Source organism: Ovis aries, chromosome 1 (assembly GCF_016772045.2).
Source record: "Ovis aries strain OAR_USU_Benz2616 breed Rambouillet chromosome 1, ARS-UI_Ramb_v3.0, whole genome shotgun sequence".
Lineage (NCBI taxonomy): Eukaryota > Metazoa > Chordata > Mammalia > Artiodactyla > Bovidae > Ovis > Ovis aries.
Genome location: NC_056054.1, coordinates 138,847,334 through 138,864,897, shown reverse-complemented (window position 1 = coordinate 138,864,897; position 17,564 = coordinate 138,847,334). Strand labels below are relative to the sequence as shown.

Genomic DNA, 17,564 nt, shown 5'->3' with positions numbered 1-17,564 from the left:
TTAGGATGTGGATGGACATATTTGAGTGGGCTATTACCCTGTCTAATCTACGTAAATAGTCAAAAAGAAAGATCGCAATATTCATTCTAGATAACATGGAATCATTACTCCAACATAAAGAAAAATATTGAGTCTTGGAGAAACATAAAGAATAAATATGTCAGATATGATGGAGTTAGAGAATTTTTATTCATTTTAAGATCACTTCATGGGAAATAGATGGGAAACAGTGGAAACAGTGTGAGATTTTATTTTTTGGGCTCCAAAATCACTGCAGATGGTGATTGCAGCCATGAAATTAAAAGACGCTTACTCCTTGAGAGAAAAGTTATGATCAACCTAGATAGCATATTCAAAAGCAGAGACATTACTTTGCTGACTAAGGTCCTAAGGTCCATCTAGTTAAGGCTATGGTTTTCCAGTAGTCATGTATGGATGTGAGAGTTGGACTGTGAAGAAAGCTGAGCGCTGAAGAATTGATGCTTTTGAACTGTGGTGTTGGAGAAGACTCTTGAGAGTCCCTTGGACTGCAAGGAGATCCAATCAGTCCATTCTGAAGGAGATCAACCCTGGGATTTCTTTGGAAGGAATGATTCTAAAGCTGAAACTCCAGTACTTTGGCCACCTCATGAGAATAGTTGACTCATTGGAAAAGACTCTGATGCTGGGAGGGGTTGGGGGCAGGAGGAGAAGGGGACGGCAGAGGATGAGATGGCTGGATGGCATCACTGACTCAATGGATGTGAATCTGAGTGAACTCTGGGAGTTGGTGATGGACAGGGAGGCCTGGCGTGCTGCGATTCATGGGGTCGCAAAGAGTCGGACAGGACTGAGAGACTGAACTGAACTGAAGACCAGTAAAAATGTCAAATCATTAAGTTCTGTACTTATGTACATGATTGTGGCTATTTGAAGCTTTTCTTTATGCTCATAAAATACAAACTTAAAGCTCATCTTCGACATATATTTCAGATAAATAGTGAAGAGATTTGGTCAGAGACAATTCATTTTCTCTCAATAGCCATGCTGCTTAACTTCATTAGTGAAAAAACAGATTTTGATTCGGTAACATTTCCAATTTGTATAAAGCTTACATTTTTCATCTTTGACTTTAGGTAAGTATGCCCATGTTATTAAGTTTGGAATGTAATAGATGTAAAGTTGTCCATAGAATGTCTACGGAGTTAATTGTTAAAAAAGAAATGCACTTTCTCTTTGTAATTGCTAGATTTGTGCATTTTGATGGAAGCCTTTCAGAGGTGCCGTCTTGGATCTTGTGGCATTATCTAAGAATGTAGAGCAACAAAACACAAAATCCTGAGCTAGTTTACCTTCAAAATGCCTACCTCTGTATTATCATGTTATAAGAAAGGAGTCCATTTTTATCTTTTTATAGCTATTAGTTTGAATATGTATGTTGGATTCAATTGAACCTAAGTCTAACTGATAAAGCCCTCATTAAACAATCAAACATCCAGTATTAATCAGTGAAAAATTTAATCCATCAAAGTAATGTTTTTGCATGTGATCAACAGTTATACTTGAAGACTCTTATCTCTATGGGTTATTGCTAAGATTATGGAGGAGTATGTACAGTTGAAAGGACAAAGATGAAGAAATGGATTTCTCCATGCAACAGGATAATATTCTGATAAGTGAATTTGTGTTACAATAGATGTGTATTTTTCTCACACTCCTAAAGACTATTAGCTAGTCTATGAATACTCTCATTTTAATATTGTTATCTTTTCTCATTTTACCTATCTAAATTATTGGACTTTTCTCTATGTCCTTGAATAGATTAGAGCAAGAGAAAAGACTTTGATCGCCAGCAAAGTTGAAAATAAAAAAAGAATAACAACTAAGATGAGTAAGTTCTTGTTCAATGAGGCCAGATCACAGATTCCACACTAGTGTCTATCACAGAATAAAAGACTTCAAAAGAATGAGTGTATGGTGTACCTAATCCACTAAACATCCTAGCCTTATCACAGATGTCCAGCCTCCAACTCCGTATGCAAGTAGTAGAACCAGTTCTAGTAAAAGGACTCTGTGGTCCAGGATGAAGGGCTATGTCATTGGTAACTGGAGTTGTCTGATGAGAACTATGAGTAGAGTTCAGTTGTCCATACCCTGAATGCAAAGACTAATATGCACTTTTTATTTTGATACTGGGAGCCTATGCATATATTTCTACTGTGACAGTCTGAAGTTTCAAAATTTTGTCCCCTTAAAGTTAAATAAGGAAATTAAATATTCTACTTGAGTTCTGAGTGTTATAATTTTTATCATCTACTCAGGCATAACAATGAAAATTTATTATAAGAATTACTCAGACTATTCTTATTTGAGACTTATATTACCCATTCACAATTTTCTCCTTATATAATCTGTAAGACTTTTTACAGGATAAATCTCATTACTATCTTCAACTTGCCATGGCTTTGCTCATGCACCACTGCTCATGCAATCAATCTTCCAAAATGTCCTTCTCATCCTCTTCATATGATCTAAATTAAGTCCATAAATGAAGGAATTTGGAAAATATTTTATGAATAACTTGGTTGATAGTATTCTAAAGTACTGGGATTATATTAAGCAATCGAGAATGTATGGGCAAGTTCTCCATTTTTTCCCCCTAACCCCTCTACAGACATATACACAGCACACTGAAGTCTAAATAGAAGCAGAGAATTCTAAATTCCCATTGTATTTTTATAAAATATGGAACACTTCAGGAATTTGCATGTCATCCTTGTGCAGGGGCCATGCTAATCTTCTCTGTATCATTCCAATTTTAGTATATGTGTTGCTGAAGTGAACACTGAAATCCCATTGCATTTTTAAGTGGAAAATCAAGACATGATCTCCTAGTCACACTGAAAATTACCAGATTTTACTCTAGGAGCATTACATATTCTACACACTAGTAAACAGTGACTGAGCCCAACTTGATAGAAGGATAGATAAATAGATAAATGAAAAACAGGTAGTTCCGTTCAGTTGCTCAGTTATGTCTGAATTTTTGTGACCCCATGAACTAGAGCATGCCAGGCTTCCCTGTCCATCACCAAACTCTCGGAGCTTGCTCAAACTCATGTTCATTGAATCGGTGATGCCATCCATCCATCTCATCCTCTGTCATCCCCTTCTCCTTTCACCCTCAACATTTCCCAGCATCAGGGTCTTTTCTAATGAGTCAGATCATCACATCAGTATTGGAGTTTCAGCTTCAGCTGAAACTAACCCCAAAGTATTGGAGTTTCAGCTTCAGCATCAAGCTTTCCAATGAATATTCAGGACTGATATCCTTTAGGATAGACTGCTTGGCTCTCCTTGCAGTCCAAGGGACTCTCAAGAATCTTCTCAAACACCACAGTTCAAAAGCATCAATTATCTGGTGCTCAGCTTTCTTTATAGTCCAACTCTCATATCCATACATGACTTCTGGAAAAAACATAGCTTTGACTAGATGGAATTTGTTGGCAAAATATGTTCTCTGCTTTTCGGTATGCTGTCTTGGTTGGTCATAACTTTTCTTCCAAGAAGCAAGCGTCTTTTAATTTCATGGCTGCAGTCACCATCTGCAATGATCTTGGAGTACCTAAAAAATAAAGTCTCTCACTGTTTCCACATCTAGGTAGATATATTTTTAAATTTGCATTTTCCAACTTCACAGGCAAGTTTGCCTATGTTTATATCTTGCATGAACTTGTACCAATTTTTACTATCTCACTATTTTGCATGTATATTTTTTAATTAAAACCCTTCATATAATTTATGTTAATCATATCCCGAGGTCAGGGGAGGCGGCCAAGAGGAGCAACCCCATGTCCAAGGAGCGGCCTCTGCGCAGGTGCAGAAGGGCTGAGAGAAGCTACTCTACATTCAAGGTCTGGAGGAGCAGCCGTGAGGAGATACCCCTTGTCCAAGGTAAGAGAAACCCAAGTAAGACGTTAGGTGTTGCAAAAGGACATCAGAGGGCAGACACACTGCAACCATAATCACAGAAAACTAGCCAATCTGATCACATGGACCACAGCCTTGTCTAACTAACTCAATGAAACTAAGCCATGTTGTGTGGGGCCACCAAGCATGGACGGGTCATGGTGGAGAGGTCTGACAGAATGTGGTCCACTGGAAAAGGGAATGGCAAACCACTTCAGTAGTCTTGCCTTGAGAACCCCACGAACAGTAGGAAAAGACAAAATGATTGAATGCTGAAAGAGGAACTCCCCAGGTTGATAGGTGCCTAATATGGAGAAATAACTCCAGAAAGAATGAAGGGATAGAGCCAAAGCAAAAACAACACCCAGCTGAGGATGGGACTGGTGACAGAAGCAAGATCTGATGCTGTAAAAACCAATATTGCATAGGAACCTGGAATGTTAAGTCCATGAATCAAGGCAAATTGGTAGTGGTCAAACAGGAGATGGCATGACTGAACGTTGACATTCAAGGAATCAGCAAACTAAAATGGACTGGAATGGGTGAATTTAACTCAGATGACCATTATATCTACTACTGTGGGCAGGAATCCCTTAGAAGAAATGGAGTATACATCATGGTCAACAAAATAGTCTGAAATGCAATACTTGGATGCAGTCTCAAAAATGACAGAATGATATGTTTGTTTACAAGGAAAACCATTCAGTATCACAGAGATCTAAGCCTGTGCCCCAACCAGTAACACTGAAGAAGCTGAAGTTGAACAGTTCTATGATGACCTACAAGACCTTTTAGAACAAACACCCAAAAAAGATGTCCTTCATATTATAGGGGACTGGAATGCAAAAGTAGGAAGTCAAGAAACACCTGGAGTAACAGGCAAATTTGGCCTTGGAATGTGGAATGATGCAGGGCAAAGACTAATAGAGTTTTGCCAAGAAAATGCACTGGTCATATCAAACACCCTCTTCCAACAACACAAGAGAAGATTCTACACATGGACATCAGCAGATGGTCAACACCAAAATCAGATTGATTATACTCTTTGCAGCCAAAGATGGAGAAGCTCTATACAGTCAATGAAAACAAGACCGGGAGCTGACTGTGGCTCAGATCATGAACTCCTTATTACCAAATTCAGACTTAAATTGAAGAAAGAAGGGAAAACCACTAGACCATTCAGGTATGACCTAAATCAAATCCATTATGATTATACAGTGGAAGGAGAAATATATTTAAGGGACTAGATCTGATAGAGAGAGTGCCTAATGATCTATGGATGGAGGTTCGTGACATTGTACAGGAGACAGGGATCAAGACCATCCCCATGGAAAAGAAATGCAAAAAAGCAAAATGGCTGTCTGGGGAAGCCTTACAAATAGCTGTGAAAAGATGAGAAGCCAAAAACAAAGGAGAGAGGAAGATATATAAGCTTCTGAATGTAGAGTTCCAAAGAATAGCAAGGAAAGATGAAAAAGCCTTCCTCAGCAATCAATGCAAAGAAACAGAGGAAAACAACAGAATGGGAAAGACTAGAGATCTTGTCTAGAAAATTAGAGATAGCAAGGGAACATTTAATGCAAAGATGGGCTCAATAAAGGACAGAAATTGTATGGACCTAACAGAAGCAGCAGATATAAAGAAGAGATGGCAAGAATACAGAGAAGAAATGTACAGAAAAGAGCTTCATGACCAAGATAATCACAATGGTGTTATCACTCACCTAGAGTCAGAATGAGAGGTCAAATGGGCCTTAAAAAGCATCACTAGGAACAAAGCTAGTGGAGGTGATGGAATTCCAGTGGAGCTATTTCAGATCCTGAAAGATGGTGCTGTGAAAGTGCTGCACTCAATATGCCAGCAAATTTGGAAAACTCAGCAGTGGCCACAGGACTGGAAGAGGTCAGTTTTCATTCCAATCCCAAAGAAAGGCAATGCCAAAGAATGCTCAAACTACCACACAATTGCACTCATCTCACATGCTAGAAAAGTAATGCTCAACATTCTCCAAGCCAGGCTTCAGCAATATGAACTGAACTTCCAGATGTTCAAGCTGGTTTTAGAAAAGGCAAAGGAACTAGAGATCAAATTGCCAACATCTGCTGGATCATCGAAAAAGCAACAGAGTTCCGTAAAAACATTCATTTCTGCTTTATTGACTATGCCAAAGCCTTTGACTGTGTGGATCACAAGAAACTGGAAAATTTGGAAGAGATGGGAATACCAGACCACTTGACCTGCCTCTTGAGAAAGCTGTAGGTAGGCAGGAAACAACAGTTAGAACTGGACATGGAACAGAGACTGGTTCCAAATAGGAAAAGGAGTACGTCAAGGCTGTATATTGTCACCCTGCTTATTTAACTTTTATGCCGAGCACATCATGAGAAATGCTGGCCTGGAAGAAGCACAAGCTGGACTCAAGATTGCCCGGAGAAATGTCAATAACCTCAGATATGCAGATGACACCCCATTTATAGCAGAAGGTGAAAAGGAACTAAAAAGCCTCCTGATGAAAGTGAAAGAGGAGAATGAAAAAGTTGCGCTATGCTCAGCATTCAGAAAACAAAGATCATGGCATCTGGCCCATCACTTCATGGCAAATAGATGGGGAAACAGTGGAAACAGTGCCCGACTTTGTTGTTTTCGGTTCCAAAATCACTGCAGACAGTGATTGCAGCCATGAAATTAAAAGACGCTTATTCCTTGGAAGGAAAGTTATGATCAACCTGGATAGCATATTAAAAAGCAGAGATATTACTTTGCTAACAGAGGTCTATCTAGTCAAGGCTATGGTTTTTCTAGTGGTCATGTACGGATGTGAGATTTGGACTGTGAAGAACACTGAGAACTGAAGAATTGATGCGTTTGAACTGTGGTGTTGGAGAAGACTCTTGAGAGTCCCTTGGACTGCAAGGAGATCCAACCAGTCCATTCTGAAGGAGATCAGCACTGGATGTTCATTGGAAGGTCTGATGCTAAAGTTGAAACTCCAGTACTTTGGCCACCTCAAGCGAAGAGCTGACTCATTGGAAAAGACCCTGATGCTGGGAGCGATTGAGCGCAGGAGGAGAAGGGGACAACAGAGGATGAGATGGATGGATGGCATCACTGACTCAATGGACATGAGTTTGAGTGAACTCCGGTAGTTGGTGATAGAGAGGGGGGGCCTGTCGTGCTGCGATTCAAGGGGTCACAAAAGTTGGACATGACTGAATGACTAAACTGAACCAAACAGATCATATCAACTTGTTTATATTTCAGGAATATTTAGTCATATTTACAAAATTTTTTCTCAGTGTATTGGCTTCATCTGCTCAGCTACTATAGTAGCACACCATACTCTGGAGGCTTAGTTGAGATTTATCTTCTCATAGTTCTAGTGGCTGGAGCCTAACCCAGGATACCAACTAGGTCAATTTCTCTTGATTGCTCTCTTCCTAGCTTGTGTGTAGTCACCTTCTGAATATGTCCTCACGTAGTAGAGAAAGAATGTATCCTCCATTGTCAATTCTTTGTGTGTGTGTTTGTCAAGGGGTTGTTGCTTTATTTTTATTTTTAATAACTTTATTTTATATTGAAGTATAGTTCTTTCACAATGTTGTGTTAGTTTCAGCTGCATAACAAAGTGATTCAGTTATACACCAACTATTCTATTCTATTTCTATTCTTTTTCAAATTCTTTTCCCAATTAGGTTGTTACAGAATTTTGAGCCGAGTTCCATGTGCAATACAATAGGTCCTTGTTGGGTATTCATTATAAATACAGCAATGTGCTCATGTCAGTCCCAAACTCCCTAACTATCCTCCTCTCCACACTTCCCCACTGGTAATCATAAGTTCATTCTCTAAGTCTGTGAGTCTACTTCTGTTTTGGAAATAAGTGCTTTTATAACATTTTTTTAAAGATTTCACATGCAAGTGATATCATATGATATTTGTCTTTATCTAACTTATTTCATTCAGCATTGCAATTTGTCGGTCCATCCATGTTGCTGCAAATGGCCTTATATCATTCTTTGTAATGTCTGAGTAATATTTTATTGTATATGTTTACCACGTTTTCTTGATTCATTCTTCTGTTGATGGACATTTAGGTTGCTTCCATGGCTAGGCTGTTTCAAACAGTGCTGTATGTATGGAATATTGGGGTACATGTTTCCTTCAAGACCATCTTCTTCTCCAGGTGTATGCCAAGGAGTTGGATTGCCATATCATATGGTAAGTCTCTTTTTAATTTCTTAAGGAAACTTCATACTTTTCTCCATAGTGGCTGCACCAATTTACATTCCTCTTAACAATATAAGAGATTTCCCTTCTCTCTTGACCATCTCTAGCATTTATTAATTATAGATTTTTTTGATGAAGGCTCTTCTGACCTGGGTGAGGTGATATCTCATTGTAGTTTTGATTTGCATTTCTTGAATAATTACTCCTTGGAAGGAAGGTTATGCCCAACCTAGAGAGCATATTAAAAAGCAAAGGGAATGACAGAGGATGAGATGGTTGGATGGCGTCACCGACTCAATGGACATGAGTTTGGGTAAACTCCAGGAGATGGTGATGGACAGGGAGGCCTGGCATGCTGCAGTTCATGGGGTTGCGAACAGTCAGACAAGACTGAGCAACTGAACTGAACCATCTTTCATGTACCTTATGGCCGTCTATATGTCTTCTTTGGAGAAATGTCTATTTAGGTCTTCTGCCCACTTTTTAAGAATGCTAATCCTATTATGGCTCCCTATATTTATGACCTCTTCTAAATCTCATCACACTAGATAGTAGGGTTTCATGATACAAATTTTGGGGATAACAATCCAGACTATAGTACATTTGTTGATATAATCAATATAATATGTATCTCTATTTACCTCTATTTAAAGTTTTACATTGTTTATATGTTACTCCTTTAAAACACTTTGGGTACAAATGGAAGGCTACTTTTTCAAATAAGATGTATGAAAAAAAATCATTTTTGAACAATTACAAAAAAAGGTCTTGATGACCCAGATAACCACAATGGTGTAATCACTTACCTAGAGCCAGACATCCAAGAGTATGAAGTCAACTGGGCCTTAGGAAGCATTACTAGTGGAGGTGATGGAATTTCTTCTGAGATATTTCAAATAAAAGATGATGCTGGTAAAGTGCTGCACTGAATATGCCAGCAAATTTGGAAAACTCAGCAGTGGACCCAGGACTGGAAAAGGTCAGTTTTCATTCCAATCACAACGAAAGGCAATGCCAAAGAATGCTCAAACTACCGCACAATTGCATTCCTTTCACATGTTAGCAAAGTAATGCTCAAAATCCTTCAAACTAGACTTTAACAGTATGTGAACCAAGCATTTCCAGATGCACAACCTGGATTTAAAGGCAGAGGAATCAGAGATCAAATTTCCTACATCTGCTGGATCATCAAAAAAGTGACAGAGTTTCAGAAAAGCATCTACTTCTGCTTTCTTGACTATGCCAAAGGCTTTGACTGTATGGATCACAACAAACTGTGGAAAATTCTTAAAGAGATTGGAATACCAGACCACCTTATCTGCCTCCTGAGAAATTTAAATGCAGGTCAAGAAGTAACAGGTAGAACTGGACATGAAAGAATGGATTGGTTCCAAATTGGGAAAGCAGTACATCAAGGCTGTATATTGTCACACTGCATATTTAACTTACATGCAGAATGCATTATGTGAAATGCTGGACTGGAATCAAGACTGCTGGAAGAAATATCAATAATCTCAGATATGCAAATGACATCACCCTAATGGCAGAAAGCAAAGAGGAACTAAAGAGCCTCTTGAAAAGGTGAAAGAGGAGAGTGAAAAAGCTATTCAAAATAGTATAAATTGCACCTCAGATAAGTTTCTTGGTTATTTCTATTCCCTTAAATCTCTTTCTGTTGAGTCATGCTCCTTGTTTTCCTTTATGATTGACAGAATTTAACTCAAATAGTAATACAATTAAATTAGGGAGTTTTACAAATCAACATTCTATTGATATTCCACAGAATATCTCACAAGTTAACTTACTGTTTTAGATGTTTCAATTCATAGACTACTCGTATTGAAACAACCAGATAGATAGATATAAATATGTGTGTACATATGCATGTGTTAGTGTTTAATATATGTATGTATACATGTATACATACCAATATAAGTAAGATATATATATATATACCCATATTTGTAATATATATATTTATTTATAGGATGAAGTTCAATATGAAGTTTTTAAAGTTATCTTAAATGTAGCCATAAAAGTTTAAGGTGAGTCCAAAAAACAGTGATGATGTAGAAGTGTTATTCTTCCAAACATATAATATCATGCCTCTGGCTTTTATTTTGTTCAGATGAAAAAATGTGTACATATATTTACATCTTTTTTGGTACAGCTTTCATTGAGCCCAAAAAAATGTGCATGTTAAATCATTTATGACTTACTAATGGCATTTTTTTTTTTTGCTTTATTGAGTATCAATTCTGAAAACATAAGATTTACTAGTTGCTAATTCCTTAAGTCAGAAAATTTGGAAAAACTGCCAATTTAGTTGTGATTTATGTGTCAAAAATTAGCACTGATATTTGTGGTGGTTATACACACATACATATATACATACATGCACATATACATACATATGTGCACACACACGTGTATGTGTGTGTTCAGTCACTCATTTGCGTCCAAGTCTTTGTAACCCCATGGACTGTAGCACACCAGCCTCCTTTGTCCATGAAATTTTCCAGGCAAGAAAATTGGAGAGGGTTGCCATTTCCTCCTTTTATATATATACAATTAGAGAAGTACATATATATACTTAGGGAAGTCACTATTAGCCTAATAATGATATCACTTTCACTTGGCAATGTTTTTGGAATAGGCTAGCCCAAGGCAGCACCTCATTACAGGGAAATGTATGAGAAGGCCACTCATTCTATATTTTAAGATCATGAGAAATAGAAATTTCTTTGAAATCTATGTTATGTGAACTCAAGTATTAGAGAAGTATAGCTTTAAATAATGTGTCATGATATGTCATATTAATAATTAAAATGACATAGCAGCTGAGTTTGTCAGCAAATTTCTTCCCATATATTCCCTATAGACATGAGACCTGGATTTGTTGTTGCAAGGAGCAGGTGTTTAGAATTATAGAGTTATTCAAAGCATCAACAGAAGGTTAAAGAGAGAGCACTGGGTAAAATTTATAAAAAAAATCTATAAGCAGCTAACAGATGATTCTTACAATTCCTTCTGCTCTGCTCTTCCGTTTTCCACTGTGATTGCAGCAGCTTAATTGTGGTCGAGACAGGCCATCAAGCAATGGTACCATCAAGGGCAACATGAGCTCCTTTTAAAGAAGTCCCATCTGTGATAGAAACTTTCCTCCAGAAAATTCACAGATTTTTACCCCCAGTGCTTCCAGACTTTCATTGTTTCACTCCTGTGAGTGCCATGGAGAAGAAGAAGATCAATAGCAAAATGTGCCGTGGACTTTGTATTCATCTATAGATCTATGCATTCTAAATCCCTACTTCTTATTTAAGACCAATATTTATGTTTTCAAAATATATATCAGGAACAGATATAATATATACTTTCAAAAGATAATGTATTTAATAGCTACCTTTTTTTGAAGTAAAATTTCAACACAATTTCTCATACACAGCAGTTTAAATCAGAATTATATAGCTACTATTTTTGTTGTTCTTGAGAGGTTTTCTTTTTTTCCCTCTTTTTCTATCAATGGCTACAGCTACCTTTCTATTTTAATTTAAGTCTGTCTGACATCTATTTTATCACACTTTATGCAGATATAAATATTAGAAAATTTTACTTGCCAACAACCATAAAATAAGTCCTCTCAAATATATTTTATGACATTTATGTTAGTTATAAAATATATTAAGTTGGTTATCTAAAAATGTATTTTATAACTAACAATATTAATTTTATCACATAAAGTGAAAGTCACTTAGTCGTGTCCCACTCTTTGCGACCCCATGGACTGTTTGCTGCTACTGCTAAGTCGCTTCAGTCGTGTCTGACTCTGTGCGACCCTATAGACGGTAGCCATTAGGCTCCCCCGTCCCTGGGATTCTCCAGGCAAGAACACTGGAATGGGTTGCCATTTCCTTCTCCAATACATGAAAGTGAAAAGTGAAAGTGAAAAGTGAAAGTGAAGTCGCTCAGTCATGTCAGACTCTTAGCGACCCCATGGACTGCAGCCCACCAGGCTCCTCCGTCCATGGGATTTTCCAGGCAAGAGTACTGGAATGGGGTGCCCATGGAATTCTTCTGGCCAGAATACTGGAGTGGGTAGCCCTTCCCTTCTCCAAGGGATTTTCCAACCCAGGGATTGAACCCAGGTCTCCTTCATTGCAGGCAGATTCTTTACCAACTGAGCTATGAGGGAAGCCCCTTTATCACATAAACTGTGATAAAATAAACATCATTCAGACTGTATTCCTAAATGATTAGATTTGGGAACAAAGTCTTCATGAGGGAAAGTATGGTGTGTAAGAGCATTTTTTTTTTTCAAGAGATAGATTGAATAGATTTAATTTCTATCTTTTGAAATGTTAATTTATGAATGTCACTTTATTCAGTTTCTTTAGATGCAAAATAAATAAAAATGTACAATAAGACCTTTTTGAGAATTAAATGAGTTATTAAGTGAAGAGTATTTATGACAGAATCTTGGTCCATGTAACTATTCAAAAATATTGAGTATATATACGTATGTGTGTGTATGTGTATATATATACATACATTAGTTTGATAGCATACTAACATTTTTAATTGAGCCAAATAATTTGATAATGTGAAACATCAATAATACATTTGTGTTAGTTTACAATATAGAAAATCTGTATATATTTCTCATATAAAGCATCTTTTGAAGGCTTCATATATATCTATATAAATCCAATGTTTTGTCCTCACATGGCTTCAATATGTTTTTTCTGCTATAATATTCTAACTGAACGATCCGATAAATTTTTATCAGTTCTTGCTCTCAATAAGTTGTGGGATACAGACTCAAATAGAATTATGATATATAAGTTTTGTTTATTTCAGAAAAACAGAAACTGTTCTAGTTATTTCAAAGAGCATAAATTTATTACCGAGACTTAATTATATATGACCAACAGAAGGGCTGTCAAAGTATTGGTGAAAGAGGCCTTTATTAGCCTTCAGGAAACCTGGAAGGACAGGACTCTGATGACCCCTGATAACCAACTGTTTGTAGACAGAGTGGACCATTCTCAGGATGAGAAGCAGACTCTCCTGGCAAACATCCGTGACTGTGATGATGCTGGTACTTGTTCAAAGCTTAAGCACATCAGCTTCACATCTGTAGCTCATTAGCTAAAGAACAAGTGTCTCTGTATTTTCAATCACTATTTTAAGGCACTTGGACATGATTTTCTCTAAATACTTGCCCTATAACTCTAAGAATCTGTGTCCTTGCAAAAGTTTGAAACTTATTGCCAAGACAGATTGACAATTACAGAAAGAGGGTCAGTCACAAAATGCCTGCAGTGTGCCTGCATATTGGTATAGTGTCATTTTTTCAAAAATCTTCACTTTAAACTCAAAGAGGGCAGCCACTCTTTTCCTCTATTACCTGCCAGCACCTACACCTAGCTCACTGGTGTCACTGTATTTTTATCTGACATGGGATATTGATTCATATTTTGTCAGGCATGTCACTGTTGGAAGGGAAAAATGAAAACAAAATTTGACTTTCGTGGTACCACCATGCCAAAGAGCCACAAATAATTGTGATCAAAAGAAATTTTTCCAATTGTCAAGAAAACATTCAAGTTTTACTACTTCGTTTGGATTTTTGTGATTTATTTTTGCTAAATTTAAGTTCACTATTAAGTCAACAAAATTGTTCTATGATTATATCAGTGAAAAATATGCAAAGTTATTTGCTCAAATACAGGGAAGACTGATAGAAGTTTGAAATATTTTACTGAAAAAGCTACTCTAAATTGAAAACATTTGACTTTAGCTATTTCTAAGGGAAAACATTACTTTGCCGACTAAGGTCCGTCTAGTCAAGGCTATGGTTTTTCCAGTGGTCATGTACAGATGTGAGAGTTGGACTGTGAAGAAGGCTGAGTGCCAAAGAATTGATGCTTTTGAACTGTGGTGTTGGAGAAGACTCTTGAGAGTCCCTTGGACTGCAAGGAGATCCAACCAGTCCATTCTGAAGGACATCAGCCCTGGGATTTCTTAGGAAGGAATGATGCTAAAGCTGAAACTCTAGTACTTTGGCCACCTCATGTGAAGAGTTGACTCATTGGAAAAGACTTTGATGCTAGAAGGGATTGGGGGCAGGAGGAGAAGGGGACAACAGAGGATGAGATGGCTGGATGGCATCACTGACTCGATGGATGTGAATCTGAGTGAACTCCGGGGGTTGGTGATGGACAGGGAGGCCTGGCGTGCTGCAATTCATGGGGTCGCAAAGAGTCAGACACGACTGAGCGACTGAACTGAACTGAAGGGAAGACCAGATAGTAAAGGAAATGGAGGCCATAAAATGCTTAAGAAGCTAAGTAATTCACAAATGATTAACGATAATGGTGATATAGATAAGACTTTTGGTGATAAATATACAACTGGTTTTAGAAAACACAACAAAGAATAATTCGATTAAACTGAGTTATAAACAATTCACTTGTAAAAAAAGATACAAGAAATAACAGATTTTGATATCATGCTTGTATTGCTGAAAGCATAAATTGTTGCATAAATGGAGGAACTGTTATGATTTAAGTACTTTTAAAGCAGAAAACTCATTTAGTTATTTTATGAGATAAAGACACTCATTATAAATCTTTCCTGCATTTGTATGAGGGTAAAATAAATTGCCTTGATAAAATCAAACTAATTTAAAGTATACTTCTTTAATGGTGCTGGATGAATTTAAAGTGGCCTGTATCTTGGATCAAGGCTAAACCAAATTTTTCTCTTACAGAAAGCACACAACACACACACACACTCACACACAGACATATACTCACAAAATTTCATTTTGAGCTCAAAATATCTATAGATTCTTTGTAAAAAGACTTTATTCATGATATTTGTAAACTACTAGATATAATGGGTTTCTGTATTATAATAAAACAAATATAACTTTATAAAAGACTTACTTATCATGAAATGATTTAAGGGCATAATTTTTAAACCACCTCAGTCTAAACATGATTCCTTCTCAAGACAAATTAGTAGCCCTAGCTCAATAGATTTTTTTTTTCATAAACAAGTTTTTTGCCTTATCAGTTTTTGCTTGACTCTTATTTTTAATTTCATATTATAATTGAATTTCTCAAAACAATAATTGAAAATAATTGGCATGTTAACATTTTAATAAAGAGCTAAATGTAGTTCAATTTTATAATCATATTTCAATAAAGATTAAAATATTAAATATTATGTTTCATAATTTAATATACCTTGTGGCTTTTAAAATGGGTACCATTTCTTGTTTGAATTCAATACTTCTGTAAGGTATACCTAGAAGTCATTATTACAGAAGGGAAATAAAGCTCAGAGAAGTAATAGTTTACCAAAAGGTACTGAGCCAGCAAATGTCATAATCAGAAAACAAATCCTGTTCTGAAGGCTCTAGTCTACAACAGGTAGTCTTTCTCCTACTTCAGGACCCTTGAAAAGTTAAAATTAAAATGAGATCAAATAGTCTAAGTAAATATTCTGTAGGTAGGAAGGAAGGATAAATGATGTTTTATTAATTTTAGCAAAGCATATTTTTTCCTTTCAGCAGATGCTTCAAAAAATATATACCATCCTAAGAGTTGAAGTCAATTCATGCTATTCACAACACGCAATTTTCTAACCATTCTTCTGGATTCCTCCTTCTGCACTAAGTGTAGGACTTGAATCATTGGTCAACATTTTAGATAATTTTATTGCACAATGCTTAATTAATGGACATAGCAGATTTCTCAGAATTCAAACGAGCAGATTCCCTGTGCTTGTGTACTAAATTGTTTCAGTCCTGTTAAACTCTGTGACCTTATGGAGTGCAGTCTGCCAGGCTCCTTTGTCCATGGGATTCCCCAGACAAAAATAATGCTGTGGGTTCCTATGCCCTCTTCCAGGGGGTCTGCCCGACCCAGGGATTGAATCCATCTCTCTTATGTTTCCTGCATTGGCAGGTGGGTTCTTACCACTAGCGCCACCTGTGAAGCCTTGTAATTTCAGTTAATCTGAGGGCCTGTTTGCCCCCTTATTACTCCCTTTGCACTTCAGCTCCTCTAGTCTGTGTTTCAGGAACATGAACTTCAGAAGCTTTCTTTCCCAGTCTCTCAGGTCAATTGACTTCCCTCTGGGTTCTGCCTCTGGCAAGAACTGGCCGAGGATTGGCTAGCAAGGCTCCCAGAGCAGCCAGACTCTTACTTTCCCTCCTACTCTATCTCAGGAGTCATTTTCTAGCAGAGGCAGTATTTCCTTCAAGTCCATTCCAGCCAGATAAACTCACCTGATTCCAACCTCTGTCATGTGATGTTGGCCTCTGGGCTCCAGTATCACCGTCCTGTCTCCAGTCTCCATCTCCAAGTTTTCGCAGTTTATGGGAATGGAAACTTCCTGTTATGGTAATTTATGAGTTGCAATACCTTCCTTGTGTGGCATCTCAGCATTTTCTTTGTAGTTTAACCAACAACTTGCATCATACTTTCTTCACTTATACACATTGATATTCTGTCTTTTTTTTTCCTGCTTTGACTACTGAAATGGTTTCTAACATATCTGCCATTAACTAGATGAATATTAACATAATTTATCTTGGTTAACAGAGTGAAGTGCCGGTTTGTGTGCATGGCATTAAACGGGATGATGTTAAAGTAATAAGGGACACAGTTTATGAACCAATGAAATAGTGGCATGTATAGAATCTCATTAACTGATAAAACTACTGAATTCTTATTATTTTAATTGACATGGTGGTGGTGATTTAGTTGCTAAGTTGTGTCCGATTCTTGTGACCCCATGGACTGTAGCCTGCCAGTCTCCTCTGTCCATGGGATTCTTCAGGCAAGAATGCTACAGTGGGTTGCCATTTTCTTCTCCAAGTTATCTTCCTAACCCAGGGATCAAACCTGAGTCTCCTTCATTGCTGGCAGATCCTTTGCCAACTGAGATATAAGGGAAGCTCAAGTGACATAACTTCAAGTATAGTAAAAAGGGTAAGTTATGTTTTAAAATGACACAATTTATAATAATTTCCTTTGAGACCAATGCACACTTTCGTGTGGTCTTTAAAACTATTCCTTCATTTATAATTTCTGTGCACTATTTAACTAGTAAAAGTGTTCAAAGACACAACTTTTGAGTTGTTTTATATAGGTTTGTATTGGCAAAGTCTGCTAAGCTAATAAATGCATGTTTGTGTAGCATGGAAAATGTATGCAGGCTCTTAGGCTGAATATGTATCATAGACCTTGGTTCACCAGGGATGCATTGCATTCTAGGATGGCTATATTTGCATGGATTCATAACTTGATTTATGACCAATATAGAAATAAGAGCTCACTGCTTCTACACAATGAGTTAATGAACAGCATAAATAG

At 37.1% G+C, this 17,564-nt stretch overlaps 1 non-coding gene across 1 annotated transcript; it reads right to left on the bottom strand.

Annotated features, from left to right (window-relative positions):
• Positions 1–2,718: 2,718 nt before the first annotated feature.
• Positions 2,719–2,825, bottom strand: LOC114111052 (U6 spliceosomal RNA). The gene has a single exon (XR_003587180.2). It is a non-coding gene; the product is annotated as a U6 spliceosomal RNA (small nuclear RNA).
• Between the last annotated feature and the right edge of the window lie 14,739 nt (positions 2,826–17,564).